The sequence below is a fragment of the Sarcophilus harrisii genome, chromosome 1, assembly GCF_902635505.1.
Source record: "Sarcophilus harrisii chromosome 1, mSarHar1.11, whole genome shotgun sequence".
Classification (NCBI taxonomy): Eukaryota; Metazoa; Chordata; class Mammalia; order Dasyuromorphia; family Dasyuridae; genus Sarcophilus; species Sarcophilus harrisii.
In genome coordinates this window covers 690963625-690971665 of record NC_045426.1, presented here as the reverse complement: position 1 = coordinate 690971665, position 8041 = coordinate 690963625, and positions in this window count along the sequence as shown.

The window sequence follows — 8041 nt, the reverse complement described above, 5'->3', positions numbered from 1 at the left end:
AAGTCTGAGTGTAGACATCAATCACTTTCTTTTTTATTCCCTTCTAGCATCCAGAAATGTAGTTGGGTGCTGCTGAATCAGCAGTGGGTAACTATACAAAATAGATCACAAAATTTCAAACTTAAGAGGCTCTTTAGAATATAGAACACCAAGACAGGAAAGGGCTTAGAACATAAAAGTTCAAGTTGGAAGGATCTTCAGAATGTGGTATATAAAAGATTAGAGAATAGCAGAGGTAGAAGAAGGCTTATAACAGGGACCATCAGAGTTGAAAGGGGCTTTAAAAAAGCAAATGTCAGAACTGGAAAAGGATTTAGAACATGGGATATCAGTAGCGGGGTGGGGGGAGGGAGGGAACATTAGCACAGGGAATGTCAGAGCTTGCAGGAGCCTTAGAACATGGAATATCAAAGGTTCGGACACATTTTGCCTTTTCCCCACCTGTCAGGGGCCACTAAATATCAAAATGGATGAAGGTAGGAGACACAGAATCATTCTGCAGATAGTAATAATCCTCAATGGATTAACCCTAGAGAATCAAAACCTGAATATATATATAGACATGATCTATGTGGTAATTTCCCCTTAAGCTAACCCATTATTTGAAAATCCAAGCTTATACTACATGAACTAGGGGGAAGAAAGTATGTACAAGTAAATGTACAGGCCAAAAGAGTTTTCAGTCTAACCATGGACTTAAAATGAATGACATTCAAGGACTTCGATTAGAATCTCCTTTGCTGAATTGAGTATATAGTCTACTATCTAAAATGTTTTTAGAGATCTCTCTCCAATTCACCTCATTCTCAAATCCTCACTGCCAAATCCTCCAGTGCAAATCTACATGACCTTATGCCTGTGCCACTGCATCCACCTTTTTTAAGATGATTTTTCTGATTTCAGGATCTCCTCATCCAGTATATTCTGCATTCCATCAGGAAATATCTTCCTTGAACTTCAGTTGAACCTCATACTCAAAACTCTTCACTAGCTCCCTATTTCTTACATCATCAAATCTTCACCTAGGAGAGATAATTAAATGTGTCCAATAAAAGCCTTCATGAAATAACAATGACTAAAAAATCATCCAGAAAAATACCACATTAAATAAAAAAGACTAAATTAATAACTCTAAAATATTATTATTTTCATCGGGGTTCAAAAATAAATTTTGCTCTCAAAATGAGGAGTTCAGAAGGCAATATAGACATGAAGTTCTGGGATCCTCCAGAATAAAATCAAATAAAGTAAATTTGAAATATAATTTTAAAAGCTGTATATAATAGAAATTCAGAATGTGCTGTACAAGTTCCTCTTTTTCTTTTTTGTAAGTTGAAATATATATTTGTTGATGTCTGTCCATCTTTCAAAAAGCATATAAAACAAATATAATATGAAGAAGATTTGAGTAGATGGCAGTTCATCTGAAAATGATCCATGGGACTTAGTGGACTTTAAACTCAAATCAACAGTGTGATATGGCAGATAAAAAGGGTAATGAAATTTCAGACTACATTAAAAGAGAAAGATAATGTTCAGAGGCTAATCTTGGTATCCTGCTCTTGTTGAAAAACTATTCTGTTAAGTTTGGAGCACTACATTTTAGGAAGAACATTGATAAACGAGAGGGTCCAAGATGATTTAGATCCTCAAGAATCCCTTGAATGAACCAGGTATTGTTAGCCTGGAGAAGGAATATTTATTAAATTATGATCAATATCTTTAAGCATTTAAAGGATCCCAGAGAGCAAAACTGGAAGCAATGGATAGAAGTTGCAAAAAGACAAATTTTAGATTTCTTATGAAGAAATGTTTCCTGGTGCCTGAAGATATCTTAGAGTATAATTGACTGCCTCCAGAAGTAATGGATTCACTGGGGAACTTCAAGCAAAAGCTGGATGATCCATGGTCAGGTAGGTTGAAGAGGGAATTCTTGGTTAAGACCAAATTAGGCTAATTCACCTCTGAAGTCCCTTGCTACTGAGATCTTTTGATTCTGGATATTGTAATCTCTCACTCCCGCTTTGTTCCACAGAATCTCAGATACAGAAAAGACCATAGAAATCATCTAGTCCAACCTGTCTCTGAATAAGTGTCTTTTTCTAGAACATATCTAGCAAATAATATAGCACATAGTGAGAAAAGAGACTTTCTTACTTTCCTATTTGTATCCCCAGAAGTTACCATAGTTCTGTACACATAGTAAGTTCTTGATACATCTTTTCATTCATTCAGTACACATTTAAATATACAAAATGTGCCTTCTATTTACATCTGAACTTTTGAAATTTCCTCTAGTACTCTTTAATTTCCCCTACATGCTTCCATCTCTGAACGATCACTAGAATCATAATCCCACATTTTTTTTAAGCAGACAAGCTTGATCTAACCATTCACTCTCATCCTCCTCCTTACCACCTGATTTCCCATCAACAGTTCTAAGACTTCATGTGATCTTTCCAAGGGTTAAAATGCCAGGTGTCTTACTGCCCAAATTAGCATGTTTAATACCTAAGCCTCCCTTTATCCAATCATTTGGGGAAAGGGTCAGGCTGTCAGTTACTTTTACCTATATTGCTTCAAATACTCTGGTTCCAGCTCTGTTAGGTATTGGTATAGCTCAGTGATCTCAGAACACATAATAAAGATATTTGGACTCATTTTCTCTGTCTTCTGAGATATACCAAAATTCTGATTTTATGCCAAAGAGATTGAGAGATTTAGTGAGGAAGGTCATCTCAATATTGGAAAGGTATCGAGTTAAGGGAAGTGGAGAAGAGAGGATGAATGAATGTGTTCAGATTTGGGATTTCAGGGCTAGGTTATCCTGACTGATGTGTGAGTGAATGAAACTTCTTTACAAAGCCCACTGCAACCAGGAAGCCATATACCATACTTCACATCCCATCAGCCAGCAGGCAATGGGGATCCTGTCTGAGAATGTTGTCATCTACCCTACTATTTCTTTTCTCTACCCCTTGCTTCTTACTTCTTGGACTTACTACTTGGACTCTGGGAATAATAATCCAATCAATGCTCCCATTGCTCTTGAAGAATGTTATGGTCTGCTTACATCCCCGTGGCTTCTCTCACAATCTCTGAGACACAATTACCTTTTATGTGCTGTCTTCCCCTATTTGGACATAAGCTTCTTGAGGACAAAGACTGTTTCACTTCTGCCTCTATATCCCCAGCACCTAACATAATGTTTGTCACAGAGTAAGAACTTAATAATTGTGCTTGCATCTGCTCATTCCAGGGTAGCAAGTCAATTGGAGACTATAACCCCCTGATTTCTCTCCCCTGAAGCAATGATAATTCAATGGAAGGACTAGGAGATGTTTTATCTGAAGAAAAGAAGAATCAGAGGATTTTTGGGTAGCTATAATCAATAGGTAGATCCCAGAGAAATGAGTGGAACTTTCAAAGAGGAAGATTTCACTAAGAAGTCAAGAAATACTTCCTAAAAATTAACACTATCCCAAAACAAAATGGGCTGCTTTGGATATTAGCTGGTTGTCCTTTAAGCAAAATACTAACGGTCACTTTAGGGGTATATTGTACAGGATGTTCTCAGTTGAACAGAGCTGAGGCTAGAGAAGAATCAGATCCAGTGCTAAAAAAAGATTTCAAAGGCTATCTTGGATATACAACCTCTTTATTTTACCTTTTAAAAAGCTGAGCCCCAAGGAAGTTAAGTAATTTACTTAAAGCCACAAAATCCCTAGCAAATTGTGATTCTGGCATAAATGGGTTTTGTAATAAGATTTTTTCACACGTGTGGGAAGTTGGGCTTCTTTCCTTTTCCTTGAAAATAAAGATTAAGGGTAGAAGAGGGGAAGTCAAGTTATTGAATTTACTCTTCCCCTTACCTGTTCTTCCTCACAATGAAATTTGGAACCTCAGCAGGTTTAGTTGGCACCCTGTAAAGAGAGCCTCCCAGGAGAACATAGGCGTTTGGAAGGCTACAAAGGAAAATGTTCATGAAAGCTGAGTGGGGAGATATCTGTGAACAACAAAGGGTAAACACTATTTTATGAGTGTGTATGTGTGTGCATTTATTAATACGTTCCTAAAATGAGAGGGGGTCCCTTTTAGTGAGAATATTTATGGCTATCTGTACGTTCTTATGTTTATTCAGAAAGCTAAGTTCATCCCTGTTCAAATCTGTTTTGTGTCCTATTGACGTGTTTTAAATGTTGTGTCCTGTTTACATATGTATCTAACTCTCAGCATCTTTCTTCAATGGATAAAGTTTTGGACTTTCAATCAGGAAGGCCCAAGCTTGCTTTCTTCCTGAGATGTTATGTGATCCAGAATCAATGATTTAACATCTTTGAGTATCAGTTTTCTCATCTGTAGAAATGGGCATAATGACAGCACCCACCTCAGGGAGTAATTGTAAGAATCAAATGAAATGATATGTGTAACTCATTTTGCAAATCTTAATTTGCTATGTAAATATAAGTTATAATTACATGGCATGTAATGTTTATATAATTGTGTTGTATATTACAACAATGTGTGTATATAGAAACAGCTGAAATTCTTTTGCTCTTCTATTTGCATCCTCTAAGCTTACCATAATTCTGTGTAGATAGTAAGTCCTTGATATTTTTTCATTCATACACACACGATTAAATACATAAAATGTGTCACAAAAAATATGTCATCTATTCACATTTGTACTTTTGAAATTTCCCCTAGCATTCTTTAATTTCCTCTACATGATTCCATTTCTGAATGATCACTAGAATCATATTCCCACATTTTAAATATCAGACAAGCCTGATCCAACCATTCACTCTGGTCCTTCTCCTTCATCTGACTTTTCATCAATAGTTCTGGGGCTTTGTACGTTCTCGCCAAGGGTTAATATGTTAGATGTCTGTTGTTGCCCAAATTAGCATGTTTAACACCCAAGTTTTATCCAATCATTTGGAGAGAGATTCAGGCTGTCAGTCCCTTTCACTTATGTTGCTTCAAAGCTTGTTTTATTGTTATTTTAAAATGTTCTAATTTTTGTATCTGGGTATTGTATTTCTGAGCTAAATTTTTTTCCTATGCCCCGTAGAATAAAGAGACAGACACAGTTTATTTCGTTGATTTTGTTCTCTATTTCTTAATCAATGACTTCACTCTTTGAAATAAAATATATCCACATACAGTGTACATATGACAAAGAGGCAAGGTTTAAGGAATGGAGAGAGGGGAAATACAAATGAAACGGAAAAGAGGAAATAAGAGACTGAGGGAGAAAGAAAGAAGAGGATTGGGAGAAAAGGGGGGAAAGGAGAATCAATGAATTCCAAGCTAGAACTTGTATGGCGGCACCGGGTGGCAGCAGCTTTCAGCACCGCGGACAGCTCCAGACTCGCTCCTGCCTTTGTCTGCCCTAGCTTGCCGGCGCTCCTGGGAGTTCACCCCCTACCTGCTTCGCTAAACCTGCTGGGAGAGAGAAAAGGACACTAGGAGGCGGGGGTTTGGGAGTTGGGGTGGGGAGGGGGACGTAGAGGATCCCAGAACGTGACCGGTTATCTGGCTCACCTCCCGCTCCTGCGCATCCCTTGATCCAGACTTAAACGTGTAGCAGAGGAAAGAACCCAGCCTCCCCCGCCTCCCCCATCTCCCTCCACTCCATCCCAACTCCAGAGTCAATTTTAACCCGCTTCTGTTTTGCTTTTGAACTTAAGGATCTGCTTCTTCCAGCTAGGGGAAAGAAGAAGAAAAGAGGAAGACGGAAGAGGTGGCAGGCTGTCCTATCCTCTCCCTCTCCGACATCATTACTCTTAAGAGGTCCGGAGGTCCTTTCCAACCATTCTCCCTGCCCCAGAACTCCACTCCATAGGTTGGGAGAAGCAACTCGCCAGATTTGTAGAACCAGAGAGCCGCTGAGCAGCACAAGGGCTAGGAGACTCTGACAGCTCAGAGGATCCTGGAGGCCCGCTTTGCTCCAGCTGTTCTTAGCAACTAAACTAAGGTCCTTCATTGGAAGATCTAGGGATGGAGAAGTAAGCCTTCTCCTAGTCCTTCCCTCCCCTCCTACCCCAGAGTGACTCTTCCTATTTTACCTCTACTCTCCTAAGTTTCGTTTCTGCTTATTAAACCAAATGATTTTTTTTTAACTCGACCAGAAATTCTCTGTACACACGTACAAAAGAGACAAGGATTCAGTAGGATTCCCTTGTTTTCACCTGGGAAAGTTCTTGTCTACTTCGGGTTGGGGAATGCTGTTTTAATTTGTCCATTCTTTTAAAAATGGGGGCAGATAGACCAACGAACCTAAGAGATGATTCCTGGATACTCTCTCTCTCTCTCTCTCTCTCTCTCTCTCTCTCTCTCTCTCTCTCTCTCTCTCCCCTTCCTCCTCCTACACAAACACACACACATATATATATATTTTTCAGGTGAAAAAGTTGTAGATTTCCAGCCATTATCTTGGGGCCCTGCAGAATCAGACCTCAATTCCCAAAGCTAACACTTTTCCAACTGCAACTACTGAGGCCTCTGAGGGTAATGTTTACAGCAAGTATAGATCAGTGGATGTGGAGGGCCTTAAGATTTGGCTTACTCACTCTGGATCCTGAAAACACGTGAAGGACTAAGAGTGGTCAGGTCTCAAGGGAAAGGAATGAGAGGCAGTGTCCAGGCCTGCATTTATTCGGCCCTCCTCTTCCTCCCCACCCCCTCCGACCCCCAGCAAAACGCTTCTGCGCCTCATTGTTGACTCCTCGGGGTTTTAGTAATGAGATCCTCCTTCCTGGAGCAGAACCGGCCCGTGAAGATAAAAATCTTACTCTAGGAAACTAAGACAGAGGTTGATAGGATGTGGGGAGAACCTTCCCTCTACAATCTTTAGGCTGAGAGGAGAGGACACTAGGGAAAAGCAAAAAAGACTGATGAAGAGAGCGATCATCCATACTCGTAATCTCTCTCTCATACACACACGCACACGCACACGCACACACACGCTCCCCTTCCCCTTTGGCTATGAAAGCCCACTGGGGGAGCGGAGGGGGCGGCGGGGAGGACGGACTGGAGGGCCGGGATCAGGTAGCAACCAGAGCGGGAGCGGAGTCGGAGCCCAGACTCCCTACTGCAGAGCAGCTTGCAGCCGGGGCGGAGTGGAAATCGCCTCTTTCGGATGCACATTTCCTTTTAACACCTTCTAAACAAAGGCTAATGAGGGCACCGCATCGCTATATCAACACACAATCATTAGCAGCCGAGAAACACACACAAGCGCATGCACACACACACACACACACACACACACACACACACACGAAGCTGCCGAAATAGAAAGGATTCAAAAGAAACCCAAATTAGGCGATAACAAAAGGGGAGGAGGAAGGGAGGGGCCCGGCTTAGGGTTAGTGTGGGAGGTAGAGGAGAGAGAAGAGAGAGAGAGAGAGAGAGAGAGAGAGAGGAGGGAGGGTGGAAGGAAGAGAGGGAGACAAGGAAAGGGAAAGGGAGAGAGAAAGAAAAAGGGAGACTGGGTGTTTCTACTATCCGGGAAACACTTGGAAAGCTACCTTTGCAGCTCAGCTAATTATCACCGGAGACAATCAGCTCCTGGCAGAAGCGAAGGAGAAAGGGATCTTTGCAGAGCCTACATTACTAGAACAGAGGAGAATAAGAGCCAGTAACACTTAAGATTTAGGGAGGAGAGGATGCCCATCACTTCCGATTGTTTTCTTCATACTCTTTCACTAAAAAAATCTCTCTCTCTCTCTCTCTCTCTCTCTCTCTCTCTCCTCTCCTCTCCTCTCCTCTCCTCTCCTCTCCTCTTCTCCTCCGCCTCCTCCTTCGGGTTCGACTCTTTTTCCAGTGAAGGACATAGAACAACAGATCCCCTCCGATCCAAGCGGGCTCCTAAAGTCACAGTTTAAAATACCATTAACCAGCCCGGGTCTGCCCAGGTCTGCCCGAGTCTACAGAGGAAGACGAGTTTTACCCGGCGACAAATCTCCTCTAGCAGGCACTGGGGATTGAGGGGGCCCCGCAGGGAGGGAGACGGCTGGGATCTCCAGCCTAGGTA